This window comes from Rhipicephalus sanguineus, chromosome 5 (assembly GCF_013339695.2).
Source record: "Rhipicephalus sanguineus isolate Rsan-2018 chromosome 5, BIME_Rsan_1.4, whole genome shotgun sequence".
NCBI classification, from domain to species: domain Eukaryota; kingdom Metazoa; phylum Arthropoda; class Arachnida; order Ixodida; family Ixodidae; genus Rhipicephalus; species Rhipicephalus sanguineus.
The window spans coordinates 147,595,489-147,609,777 of NC_051180.1; positions in this window are offsets into that span (position 1 = coordinate 147,595,489).

A 14,289-nucleotide genomic window follows, 5' to 3' on the forward strand; every position below is an offset into this window, starting at 1 on the left:
ATTTTCACGCGGTTTGCAGTTGGGGATGCAGTGTTACATGCAGGGGCGCATAATACGCGAGAAAACACGGTATTGATGTAAATAGCGCTTCAAATTTTTCATGCGCAGCTGTGCTTACTCGTTGGGCGCCGGAAGCATGTAGTCTGCCTTGGCCCTAATGTGGGCCTGGTTTTTCAATATCTTACTCGATGTGCCTCTTGGGATGCTCAAGTTCGTCAGTGCAGATTACTGTCCACTTTGCGGACAATAGCAGGTTCTCCTGTTTTACGTCATCTATCGCGTCAACAAAGCGAGCAGAGAAGCGAACGCTGACCCCGCAAGACGGGTCGGCGGCCGAACGACGACGAATCGTGCTGCCGGAAAGCACCTGATGACAAGCGTTAGTTTCTACTCGCTCCGCGCAGCGTCCTCCTAATCACACCGCTCAGCCTCCCAAATGCACGCGGGAAAGTCCTCTTCCGTGAGTAAAAACCAAAAGTTTGTGAGTCAAAGCCAACTTCTTAGGGCGGTTCGTACTTCTCGATGTTCGATATATCAAGTGTTCCGGCTGGTTTTTGCTGTATGTAGCCGTGGATTTTGCTATGCATTGACGTTAAAGTACTGCTGTGATCGAAATTAGTTCAATATAAAGGATAATTCGATTTAACCGACTTCGATTTAACCGACTTCGATATAGCCGGGTTCGACTGTAGGTATTTCTAAGGCCGATAGCGAAAAACTTGTCGATGAAAAACTACACCAACGAAAAGGACGCAAGAGTGACAGGGAAGATGCTACTACATCATATAGAGAGATTGCACTTACCTGCTTCCCCCCTCCCCGCCCCCCCAAAAAAGAAATGAATAAAAAATCTGGCGACGTTCTTGCTGATAACATATTCTATTTAACATTACAGCAAACTTTTTTATAGCCACATAATGACATAGACACTAGCGCGACGTCCAGCTACAGGGCAAAGTATGGTGACTTCACGCTGCAGCATAGCTAGTTGGGAATACGTGAAGTACAGAAACATACCAAATGGCTTCTCGCGCGTCGCTTTCTCGATTGTCCACTCTTGCTGTGCGGTCACCGTAGTTCAGCGGACCAGCGATGGGAGCAAGCGAAGTCGAACTTGCGTTCTGTCGTCGTCTTTGCACGCGAATGTACGGTCGACGTTTCCGATGCGCAAGCCCTAATGCATCACGTTAACAAAGTAATTCTGTGGCATTACAATACAGATGACTTAGATTATTATTGCGATAGCAATTATATGGACAGTCTCGGCTGATTTTTGCCGTCGCCGTCGCCGCCGTCATGCCGCGTATATGTATAAGTATGTATATATACATCAATACCCCAAAGAAAAGTAAATCAGAAAAATGCTTCCGAAGCGCGGATTCGAACCAGCGACCTCTGAATTCGCAGCGCGATGCGCTAAGCACTACTCCACAAAGCGTACATCCCTCTGGCAGCTAACGGCGAGCGTTATATACACACCCTTTACCGTTTGCAGTCTTCCGAGATGGAGGCGCTTATAAGCGTTTCTTCATTACCAGCGAGATGGCGCTAGGAGTGCGCGGGCGCACTTAAAGGCGTCGGCCAGCTCTCTCGCTTCTTCTTATATTTGCGCAGCGAGAACCTTGCCCTTCCGCTGTCTGCTCGCGCGGGCGCTCGAACAAACTACCGCAGTGTTCATGATTCTCAGCAGATCGAGCTACGTGGTAGCTCTCACCGCGCGTCGCGTGCGTGTAGCTAAAAGCGTTTCAGATGTCGTGCACGTAACGTACGTGTACTTTTCACGTTTGCGTATGAGAAGTCCCTACGTACGTGAAATTAAAGCTGTCTAGTAGCTGCCGGGTAGTGATGGACGCACGGTAGTCGCAGCGCGTCCATCACGGGCCGCTTTTCTTGCTAGCGCATTCATTGCTTCGCCCTTGCGGCGAAACTGTGACTTTTTTATTTTCTAACTCACTTTAGTGCTATCGTGTTCTGTGGCACTATCTGTATACTCCATCTCACAAGTTGGTTGCAGCGCTGTGGAGGCTACGGGGCTGCTTAGCCAATGGGAAGAGCGAAAATTGCTCACGATATATTCATCCGCGCCGCGTGGTCCGCTCGGTGCCCCATAGAGCCTGAGAGCGCGCGTTGGGCGAGTCAGGCGAGCAGATGACATCAATGAAAAAAAAAAAACTAACATGGCGGCACCCAACGAAGCTGGTGCCTTCCGCCTCGAATTTATCAAGTCATCGTCGTGCGCTGTGTTGCTCTTAAGTTCGAAACCGACGCTTGTGTTTGCTGTGTATTTGCGTCCTGACGCTTCGACAGCAATGTGTTCGTGACTATCTTGCACTGTTTCAAAGATCCACTCTCAAATTCCAGGAGACAAGGCTTAGCAGACATGGCTGAACAGACAGCTGATCCTAATAATGACAAAGCATACCTGATACTTTGTCCTCAGAGCGAGATGACACAAAGCGATTGCCGATTTCACCGTATATTATTACTGTCAGGGACAGTGGGCAAATAACAACCGCGAGTTCGGATCGAAGAGGGCGGTCGCGTCTTCATGGGCGCTGTCATGTTATGAGCACAATAATTAAAGGCATACGACGCATGTACATGTGAAGCGGAACTAACGTATCACGTATCGCTGTGGCGTAGCGCGGGCCAAATAATTGTCTCAACCTTGCCAATTATAAAGCAATTAAGTATAGAACTATGTGGTGCTGCGTGAGCATGGGTCTTGCTTACACCTCGTAGCTTGAGCCCTGCTGTGAACGAGCTTGTGAGATATAGTATAGAAATAGAGTACTCTATGGTATTGACGTCTGTAGGAGAATTACTAAGTCAGATGTCCCCCACCGCGTGTAGGCGTGTTTAGAAAAATCACAGGGCTCCTTGTGCATTCATCTAAGACGACTCGAAGGTAAAAGCCATTTTCTTTTTCTTCTCAGTCCATGCATTAGGAAGCCTACATGAACGACCGGTCACGTAGGCACCCTAGATGTATTTATCCTGCCCCGCCACCCTCCGAAAGCTCTGTTCGCCTAGCGTGGTTTCACACTGCCTCCAGGATCAGAGGCACCTCACCTGGTTTTGCAGTGCCTCCGTGATCAGCCCACCATTGACCAAGCTACGATGTCTTGTGATGACGGTGTACGCTTATGCCACAGGAACAAAGGAACGAGACCGCTGAACGAGAATCGACGCCAGCAGGGAACACGAGCCGTGGCTTCACGTGCCGCTGCGAAGCGCCGTCTTTATTTTCCTCTCTTGAGGTCGGGCGCTCTCCGGTGTTGTTGGCAGGCCCAAAGGAGGGCGCTACAGTGGCATTATATGTGGCGTTACGTCACATGACGTCGCGCTAGAATATGTGACGTCATGATGACATCATACGGTGACGTCATTACGTGATCATTATTTTTGTACCACTCCTCCCTTACGCCGCAGGACGCGAGACACCGCCGGTCAAATTTCGTTTTTAGTGAGGCGTATAAGCCTTCCGCCTTGAAAATTTATCATATCACAGACGGTTAACGTCTCAATATCAACTCAACATAACATTTCCTTGCTAGACAGCGGCCGTGGCTACACAAACGTGAATGGTACGCGGTGAATCCATGATATTGCACATGGAGCCAAGCCATAGAGTTACATAGTACAAGCAACGAAGGGCACACCTAGCGTGAGTCATCCTGAAACGCCTCCATGCTCGATCTAGTTGTAATGCAGAGTTCTGCTGCTTTTCCAAATAGCTTTACTCAAAGCTTGCACAATAAAAGGCACTGCAAAAAAGCATTTGAGTTTACATTTAATCCTTTAACCAAACGACCGCAAGGCAAGCAAAATTCCTCTTATGGTACTGTTTAAATGTCTGTTAAGAATTCCTCACTAAGCAAGAGGCAGGTTCAGCCAAAACAAACACTGACCGCCATAACAATGAACCGGCTGAAGACATTAGACGACTTTAGAATTGCGTACACTAAGCTTTGCGTTAGCGTTTGCCGCAGCTGCGCATGCGTCGTATGCTAACCTCTTGCGGGCCTCGTTAAGTGACGGAAATAGCGGGCGACTGTAAGGACCGCTAACTGAGCGTACGCTATTATCATGCATATAAAACTGCCTATTATCATGCATACACGTGCGGTGCCCGAACCGTACGGTACGTGCGCCCAAGTGACACGGGCATACCAGTCAAGCCTTAAAAAATGCTGCGTTACCACACGCTTCGGATGCCGCGTGCACGAGTACGATGACAGTGGCGCCGTCGCCGCCTTTCGGTTCACATGAGATACTGCACTGTTTAAGCAAGAATTTCGGTCAGGATAAGGTAACTCCGGTCTCGTGTTTAGATTTTGCGGTTGTATACTCCCCATCATACATCAGGTACAACGCTGTGGAAGCTAGGAGTTCCGTCAGCAGAATGTCAACGTGGCTTTTTCGGCTAGTTGGTTAAATGCATCAAAAGGTGTCCGCTTGTCCTATTGTGTCTTAATCTTTCGTGTCTGCTAGCGCTATGACCCATTTTGCAGCAAAATGCGTTGGTCTGCGTGTCTCGCGCTTGCATTTCGTCGTTCTAAACGTGGCCTCCGCGATTGGTTCCGGTAGCGCACAGCCGGAGCCAATCGCGGAGGCCACGATACGAAAACTAAAGAGACGCTAATCAATCCAAACCAGCCTATTAAAAACTGTATAAAAGACGGAGTTTGTTTATTTCTAAGACAGAAAGCACCTTTATTTATTACTGAGCGTTGAAAGGAAAAAGAAATCACATTACGGGTGCTAAAATGATTGAATGATTTCTTGGTGCGAACGCATCTGCTGCAAGGAGTCTCACTAGCTTCCACAGCGCTGTACTTGATGTACTAAACGGTACTAAATGGTACCTGATGTACTTTTAGTACGTCACATTGTCAACGAGTGAACGAAGTCGCGAATTACAAAATTGCGGCTTTTACATTGCCTTTATGCAAAATGAGTACTGGATTTGCGTTCTCATAAAGAAAATGAAAATGCATTGCTGTAAGAGACACTTGTTTATTGTTTTCTTGATGCCTTCGATAATTCGGCATTCGGTTAATTCGGACATTTTTTTCCGGTCCCTTGAAATTCGAATTTACGAGCTTTTACTGTACTATCATTTATTGAACCATTGCACACTTGTGTTTGTCGTCTTCGTTCCACGAACCAAATAAACAGGGTAGTGTATGAGTATAAACTTTGTTTAAGCCTTCTTGAAAGCGCCTGCCAAAATGCTGATTAATCGACGACCCCCCACCCCCAACTACAGCGATTAATAGCTGAGCTGTCTGAAAGGTTAATCATTAACGGTCATCCCTAAGCCAGAACGTATTTTCTTAAAGGGACACTACAGGCAAATATTAAGTCGACGTTGATTGTTGAAATAACGGTCCAGAAACATTGTAGTGCTACTTCTGCGCCAAGGAAGTGTTTATTTTGAAATAAAATCACGTTTTAGTGGTCCGCATCGCGTTAGCGCACTTCAAATCACCCGCCTGAAAGCGGTGTTTCTCACGTCACTGCTGTCGCGCCCAGCGTTGCCCGCCTTTACTGCGCGGCGGCGTGCGCCATTCGGGCATCCGGCAACATCACATGCATGCTGCATTTTGTCGAACTTTCTGTCAGGGCGACTTTCACGAGGGCGCAAAACAGACGCGGCAGTACGCGATACCGAAACTACCACTGAGACGCGACCGCGTGAGCGAAGCAGGGTGTTTGAACCACGCGCGCCGTTCCCCATGGCAACACCAAAGAGGTTCTTTTTTCCGTGAATCGAACCGAAACGAACAAGCAGCATTTTATTACGTCGCTTGATGCACGGAAGGTTCTTTTTTTATTACTGCTAGTTTGATTACTAGTGATTTATTTTAGGCAGACTCTCATACGTCATCGGGATCACTTAAAGGGGCCCTGCAACACTTTTCGAGCATGCTCAAAAAGCGCTGCCGATCGGTAGTCGAGGCTCCCGAGAACACGCAAGCCAAATATTATAGCGATGCGCACGGCCTGGAATTTACAATAAATTCTCAAAGTCAGCTGAAAATCGCTCCCTCTTCTCTCGACAAATGATGTATTAGTCCGCAAAATATGACGCGATTGTCGGCAGTTCCACCATTGGCTGATGTTATAATCACGATAACACCCTCATTATTACTTTCGTTGTTAATTTTGAGTTCAATAAGTAGATAATATGTATGTTTATATTCTGTTATCGCGTTAAAAACGCCGAACAAACATTAATATTAGCACTTGCGGTCTCACCGACAGCTCGTCTCCTCGTAGTTGCGTGGTTCCGTTTTCTTCGCCATGCGCAGTGCCGAAAACGTGAATATTTCTGTGCTTTTGACCATAGCCGGTTGCCGTTGAGAGTGGCAGCCGTTCGAGTGTTGCCTCGTCAGCTGGGAACTGCATCGTCGGCACGTTCGCACGACCGACCGAGGCAGCCGTGCAGCATGTCTCCGATAACAGTGCTGGCGTCCGGTAATGGCGCCGCTTCGGGGTCGTCTGCCAGTGCCGTCTTACGAGGCGGTGTATCGGAGTATGGGCCGAAACCGATCTCGGCTGTCATTCGTTCCAAACGAGCGCGCAGGCTTGCTTCCATGGTTGGCAAAGCGATGAAAACACTACGGCGTTCGAGGTGCACACCCAACATTACCAAACCGACGCGCAGTTTTCAAGCACGCCTGATACACAGTGCGATCAGCTCCGCCGTTCGCTGTCTGTTCAGTATGTCATCGAGCCGTACCTCGGCGTATCCTCCCCGTAGTCTCAGGTTCCCGAGAAACCGCGACACAGCAACCAAGCAGACTCGCATTTTCACGGTAGCTGCAGACAGCCGGGGGATGGGTCCGCGCCAGCCCGATGCCCCACGATCCTTTCTTCTAGTCTTTATTTCTTTGTTGTCAGCCCGCACTCGCTGTGCGCCCGCATTCGAAGAGCAAACAGCATCGAAGTACCGCCACTGGGAGAAGGGTGCACGCAGCTTTGCCGTGTTGAATACGATTCAAGCGCGAGCAGTGCGACGAGGCGGTGTATCGGAGTGTGAGTCGAAACCCATCTCAGCTGTCATTCGTTCCAAACGCGCACGCAAGTTTGCATTCATGGTTGGCAGAGCGATGAAAACACTACGGCAGTTCGAGGTGCACACCCAACATTACCAAACCGACTCGCAGTTTTCAAGCACGCGCGATACACTGTGCGATGGTCTCCGCCGCTCGACGACGACCGCGCGAGCCGACCGGAAGTGGCGCCACAGACCACGTGGTTGCGCCGAGACGCCAGAGAGAAAAAAACATGGAGGAAGGAAAACCTAAGGAGAGGCCCTGACGTCACATTCGTGAAGCCTCCGCATCGCAAACGCCCGCATTGCCTCCTAGCGAAGGAGCAGCGAAACATTTCGCGATTTCCGTCTCGTCGTTTGCAAGCGCATGCGCGCGTTGAGCGAGTCGCAAAACTATTGCAGACTTTTTTTGTTTTTCGCCGTGCAAGCGGCGTAGTCGATTCACGCGTGCTGCTCCTTCTGTGTGTTCGTTAGGAAAGCTACGCAATGCCCAGATGTTGTGCGCAATGCCCAGCCCTGTGCAAATCGCGTGCACTGCGGGCAGTACCGGGTGTCACTTTTCATGTGTACGTATACGTTCGCTTCATTACTGATCACTAAGGCATGGTATCTGCATGCGGAGCACTCGGATGTGCGCTCTGTTGCTTCTTACTCGTTGTGTCAACTCGGAACACACGTGAAATTTTGTTTTTCGCGTCTGACGCGCCGTATACATACCATGCGCTGAAGGCATCGTACGTTTTAGAGGCTGTGTCGTTCAAACGAAAGGTCAATAAACTTTTCTTGTTGTTATCGGACTACGTTTTGTATGTATTGTGTGGTGAGCGCTCGCTGCGTGCTTGTGTTGTGTGCGCACTGGAATTACAAACTTTACGTGCACGATCGCGTATACAATACAGGGGTGTCTTCTTTTTGGCGTGAAGTTACGTCAACTATAGGTTGGCGTTGCGTCGAATAGCTACTGCGTCCACTCCATATACACGAGCAAAGAAACCGCTAATCGGGCAATAGATTCGGAAATCGGGCTACGAGAAAAGAAAAGCATAACGCCCAGCAGAACGCGTAAATTACTGCGAGGTGAGTTCGAATACGATGAGACAGAGGCTGAAAGTTTTTGATTACGGCGCGCACCGGTACTCTCTGTACTGTTGCACAAAAACGCTCCGTGAAGGATTTCAGCACGCAGCGCTCGGGCCTGCCACGCACGAACAGCCTTGTAAACGTCTGCTTGCAACATTTTACTGCGTGCGAACCGCACAATACGCTCTAAGTTTACGCCGGGACTACAATTCCGAGCAGAAGTGAACCACCGTGGAGGGCACGCCGCGGGGCGTCTGCTGTTTTATTTGCCCCATACCGGTTTGTTTGCCCCATAAATCTGACGTCACTTCCGCCACACTTTTCGCAATGCATTGGGATACGACAGGGCCTCTCCTTAGTTTTTCCTTCCTCCATGGAAAAAAATGCCGCCGGCACTGACGTCGCCTCCTCGCACCTCCGCCCTCCCTCCCTTCACGCCGCGCGCAGCTTTCCGCGAGCTCGCTACGTTGAGTTGAGGGAGAAAGCTGCGGAACGTGATCTCTATAATTTGGTAACACCACTTAGACTTGACGGATTCGAAAAATTTTTGCGGCATATGACTCGTGAAGAGTCATACGTCAATAATGAGACTATTCCAATATAACTAAGAAAGGTGTTGCAGGGCCCCTTTAAGAAATGTCCCACTCGTGGCGCTCATCATGTGATATATTTAGCTTAATTTTTCGGTAAGTGGGGCACTGCTGTTGATATTATTGCTGTTTTAGAAGTTGTCATACATTGAGCTTTCACTCTGACATAAATTGTTATTTGCCTTTAGTGTCCCTTTAAGCCTTGCTGCGCAACGCCATGCTTGCTCCGCAGCCGCTCACTGTGCCGTCGGGGACTTGCGCGCCATCTAGGCAATCGCCTATATACCAACGTTCGGCATTCGAACGCTCTTTTAGGGGCGAAGCTCCTTAAGGCGGCACCCGTTCGTCCCTCGTTGTCGTAGTAGTGCGTAACCAGTCGTAACTCTAGTACCAGATCTTGACCTCCAAGGTGGTGCCGGTGGGAGATTTTCCCTTTGCATGTGTGTTGAACAATAAAAAATTCGCAGCGTGCACGTTAACTAAAAGCCGAATTCTTCTGTCTCTCATTCCCCATTAGCAGTCATTGGCATGTTCCAGTAAGAAATGTTAGTAGAAGTAGAAGTGTAAGTGTTAGCTAAAAGCCGACTTCTTCTGTCTCTCATTCCCATTAGCAGGCATTGTTTACCTCCAAGGTAGTGCCTGGTGAGATTTCTCCTGTGCGTGATTAAACAATAAAAATTTTGTTCAAAACGCCGTTGATTGATGAAATAAACCAACGAAAGACGCCAGATGTTTTCGAAAAGCAAAACGAAAGAACGCCAGATGTTTCTAAAGCAAAACGAAAAGACGCCAGCTGCTTAACGAAAGACGCCAGATGTTTTCTAAAGCAATGGTTTTCTAAACAATGAAAATTCACAGCGTACATGTAAAATTAAAGTGAGCTGCAAGTCGTCATAACTCATCGAACCTTTAGTATAAACGCGCCCGATCTCACGTCGGTGATGATGTACTGGGCAGAATTCACGGAAGATTCACGGTTTACCGATGAACCTCCGCAGCTTCGCCCACTCATCATAATTCACTCCGTGGAAATGCTGTGATTTTTTTCCGAACGTTCGGTTCTCCAACAACCACATGTGCGCCCTCGAAGATGACGTAATTTATGTTCCGCTTTCCTGCCACGGTTTTGAGGCGACAGCGGGGTCGCACGATGAGACGAGTAATGCTCTCGCATTACAATACAGATGATTTAAAGCATTATGTAAACGACTTTCGGAGGGTAGTAAGCGGTCGCTCGCTGCATGTAGATGTAACAAAGCAAACGAACTACGGATTCTACTGCCAGTGGTGCTAAACTTATAAGGGCTTAGCTTAAGTCATCCTGAAAAGCCTCCGAGGGCGATCTGGTTATATTACAGAGTTCGTCTGCCTGCCCAAGTAGCCAAGTAGTATCCAAGTAACCTACGCAATAAAAAGTACTGCAAAAACAAAAAACAAATTAACTTCCCATTTTATCCTTTCAGCAAAGGCCTTCAAGATCAAAGAAAATTCTTAGAATGGTGCCGTTTAAACGACTGCTTCGAATTCCTCGCTAAGGAAGAGGCAGGTTCGACCAAAAGAAGCATTGGCAGCGATGGCAACGAATCAATCAATCAATCAATCAATCAATCAATCAATCAATCAATCAATCAATCAATCAATAAAAAAATTAGAATGTCCTTTGTGAGTTGTCGAAGTGATGCGTAAACGTATAGCTTTATTGTGGGCCTGCTCTAGAACGCTTTTTTGGGTGGCGTCAACATGGCGTCTTTCATCTTCTTTCCAACGTTCGTCAGCGTCTGGAGAGGCCCCACAGAATGCGCATCTCGTGACCACCGAAGCGCGAGTTTGGCATTCAATTTCCGCAAAGTATAAATTTTTTTGGTGTGTACAATCATCCAAGTTGGCTTTACATATCGTCCTAATGAGGACTTTTAAATGTGTAGGCATTTCTACGCCAAATCAAAGTGAAAACTGTCCGTCCGTTCCTTTTTGACATAAGAGGAATGTATGAAAAATGAAAAAAAAATATTCTTTGCGTTGCCTGTTTTGAAACCAGGCTTTGAAGCTCAATATATGCACACAGTAAATGCCATTTCTTAGTGGCATTGATCCCCTTGATCGACGATTTTCCTGTCTTGTTTGGCTTTACATCATATGTTGTTTGTCGCTTAACCATTCATTAGCACGAATGACATGTAGTGTTTCGCAAAGTGAATGTCATTTATAAAATCCTTACGCAGTCATGTTTTTCATGTTAGTTCCGCCTTCTACACAAACTAATTGAGCCCGGGCTGCATTTCTTTATTTGGAAGATGAAACTGTAGAAAATGTACATGAGTATAAAATAACATTTTTGAAAGCGCACGCAAAAGATGTCGATTCATCGACTAATCTATAAAAACTCTCATCGATAGATGTTTATTGACTAATGCCTATTGCTGCGAACGGTTACTCGTTAATCAAATTAAAAAAAATTATTCGACCATCCCAAACACACGTACAAGCTGGAACGTCCCTGTACTTCTTCGGACATTTGAGGGATGAATATCTCGAAACAGGTGTAAACCTGGAGAATAAGTAAATTTGCAAAGGGTATATTTAGAATATTGCAATATGTGGCGTAAGTTTGGAAGATCAGTATCGAATTTTAAACTATTCTAATATGAACTAGGATTTCTCGCGCGTGTATTCTCCATCACTTGGGGCCGTCCGGATCAACCGATAGTGAACAACCACGTCATCTGTCGCTGACTATTACAGCAGAGCTGCTATGGTCGAGGTTTGCTGTGTGTCGTAGATAGAAAATTATGATCATCATGAACCGGCGCGAGCTCGATCACCGCCCGAGCATTCTCTACAGATGTTTAACAGAAGAAGCTGAAACGTGCACACCAGCTCTGCTGTGACACGGCCTTGTGCGACTTAGTGCAAGCTGCGCTAATTTGTTTTAAAGATTCTGTGTTTCCTTCAAAAAAGAAAAAAAAATCACCCAGCAAATAAATCTGACGTGTATTTGACAACAACGGCGCCGTCGCAGTAGGCTGACAGAGCGATTATTCGCATAGGCCAACATCCCTCAACACAGTCTATATACATCCTATCAGCGCACCTGTCGCAATGCGCTGACAACAGTAGTCTGGAATACTGTCCACAGATGGTCGTGTGGACAGACTTTTGCGATAATAAATTCCGGATTTTGCGTGTTACGACCACGATGTGCTTCTGGGGCACACCGCCATGGCCGGGGACTCCGGATAATTATTTACCACTTAAGAGTTGCTTACCTTGCACCTACATTTAAGTGCATGGGACTAAGTGCATGGGAGTGGAGCCACTCCGTGGCTGGAAGCGTAAGTGATCCAAACGCCGGTCTTTATGTCAGTTTTCGGCCAATAACAGCAATCTGCTTTATGACGAGATAGAGTCAACGCCGGCAGCTTCGAGGAGAGTGAGGACGGGCCTCGTATACAGGAGAGGGCGCTTGTGAAAGTGGCAACTTCGCGCTCCGCTTGTGAACTCTTTGCCACGCGTGACGGCAATATTTCGCTGAGCTGCTCATAGCTGCGTCTGCTTTCCGCACAATGTGCTTTTACCCCTGACACCCAGAGATTCTTTCTCAAAGAGCGTACTGAATCCAACCTCAGCCAACCTGAAGCTGAGTGTTCGCTCGAGTGGGACAAAACCCCAACAAAAAATAATAAACACGAGGCAATGGTTCAGGTTAAGAGTTGTGTAGAATATATATGATATCAGAACATAAGTTTATTTAAGGTAATGGCGAATTCAATCTAAGGGTAATTAATGAAAATTGAATTACTTCAGTGAAAGAACAGATGGCTTTCTTGTGAACAGATGGGATCGCTGCGGCACCTGGCGGAGAAGATCTCAACCGCGCGCTTCTTTCTACGTGGCCTCTGAGATCCGTGTCGAAAGCTCGACGTCGCGCTACCGGAGTTGATTGCAAATGACACGCAGCGCAACTCGTCGAGTGCGCGTAAATTAATTGAGTTAGTTCATTGAAAGATCGGACTGCATTATTGAGGATATGTGCCATAGACGGGAGATACCCACAAGAAAGCATAATTGTGACATAATGACATAATTGCCGCTAAAAAGGCACAACGCAAGAAAGAAACACAAAAATACCAACGCGGCCGTCCGTGTTTCCATGTTTGTGTTTCTTTCCTGCTTTCAACAGCGAAGCTGTTTGAGCTAGCCGTAACTTGCATGCTGTGTCACGATTCATAAACTGGTATGTGCCACAGAAATTGGGTAAGTCCCACTGTTCAGCACTGGTCCACTAAAAAAGAAGGCAACAGTTAGCCCAACACTATGTATCGGGAAAGGCAACGGCGGCTGCGAGGAACTATCATCATCATAAACAGGTGTGTGCCACAGAAATTGAGTAAATCCCACTACTCCCTTCTGGTTCACGAAAAAGGAAGAAGGTAACAGTTAGCCCAACAGTAGGGAAAGGGAAGGGCAACGGCGGCTGCGAGAAGACACCGAAGTGATGGAAGGCCTACGCCAACGACGACGTGCCCGTAGATCTATGAGAGGTATGAATGCTTGGTTTCAGTGCGAGTTTGTCCATGGTTGGACATCCATGTCGTGTCTGTGAATGTATGAGAAGTGCGAACGCTTGGTTTCAGCGCGAGTTTGTGCTTCTAGTGTTTGGACGTCCGTGTCGTGTCTGAGACTGTGTGTGGTTTAACTCGAACTTTTCTGCTGAGAATCAACGTAGAAATAACCTAGCTAAAGCCTAGCAACGACCGAGAAGCAACCTAGAAACAACGCTCATCACCTAGCTAAGGCCCCAGAACAACCTAGAAGCAACCAGATTAGTCTTCAGAATCGTCCAGTTTCGCTGTTTCAAGGCTTGCGCGGCTTAGTGCTTAGTGTAAACTTCGCCAGTTTTTGTGTCTCTTTAGCGGAAATTATTGTACATGTTCACAAGAAAGGAACGATGGCACAGCCATGCGCTTTCGCACTTTCTCATTATCCACTAATGCTGGGAACACATTTAAAAAGAGCTTTTTTTTGTCAATAACGAGGAGCAATGTCGGATATTCACAAATATATAAGGAAGAAAAAAGTAGAAGGCATGGAGAAGATAACTCTGTCAGAGACTCCATTTTGTTGCTGAACTCCTTGGACGTCTTGGCCTCCTACATCGTCACACAAATATCGTTCGTCACATAAGTAGCCACGCAGCTGCAATGACGAAAGCGGTCGTCAGGTAGGCTGGACCATTTTGAATGGCAAACGACGGGTAGTCTAGGCGCCGTTTTCGCATGTAGTGCTTCACTGAAATACAAAAAGAAAATGGATGGGCGGGGGGGGAGGGGGGATGTCTTAAAGTGGCGTCTGAAGGACTACGACTTATATTGATTGAATGAATGAATGAATGTTTATTTGATCTTGAGTACAAGTTTAAGAAGGGTACAGGGGCAAAAGGCGAGCAACGCCTGACAGAGGCCCCTGCACCCGCAACATATTAGAATATCATGTTACATGGTATAATGATAGTTCATTGGCAGTGTACAAAATACGCGTAAAATTGTTATACATTTA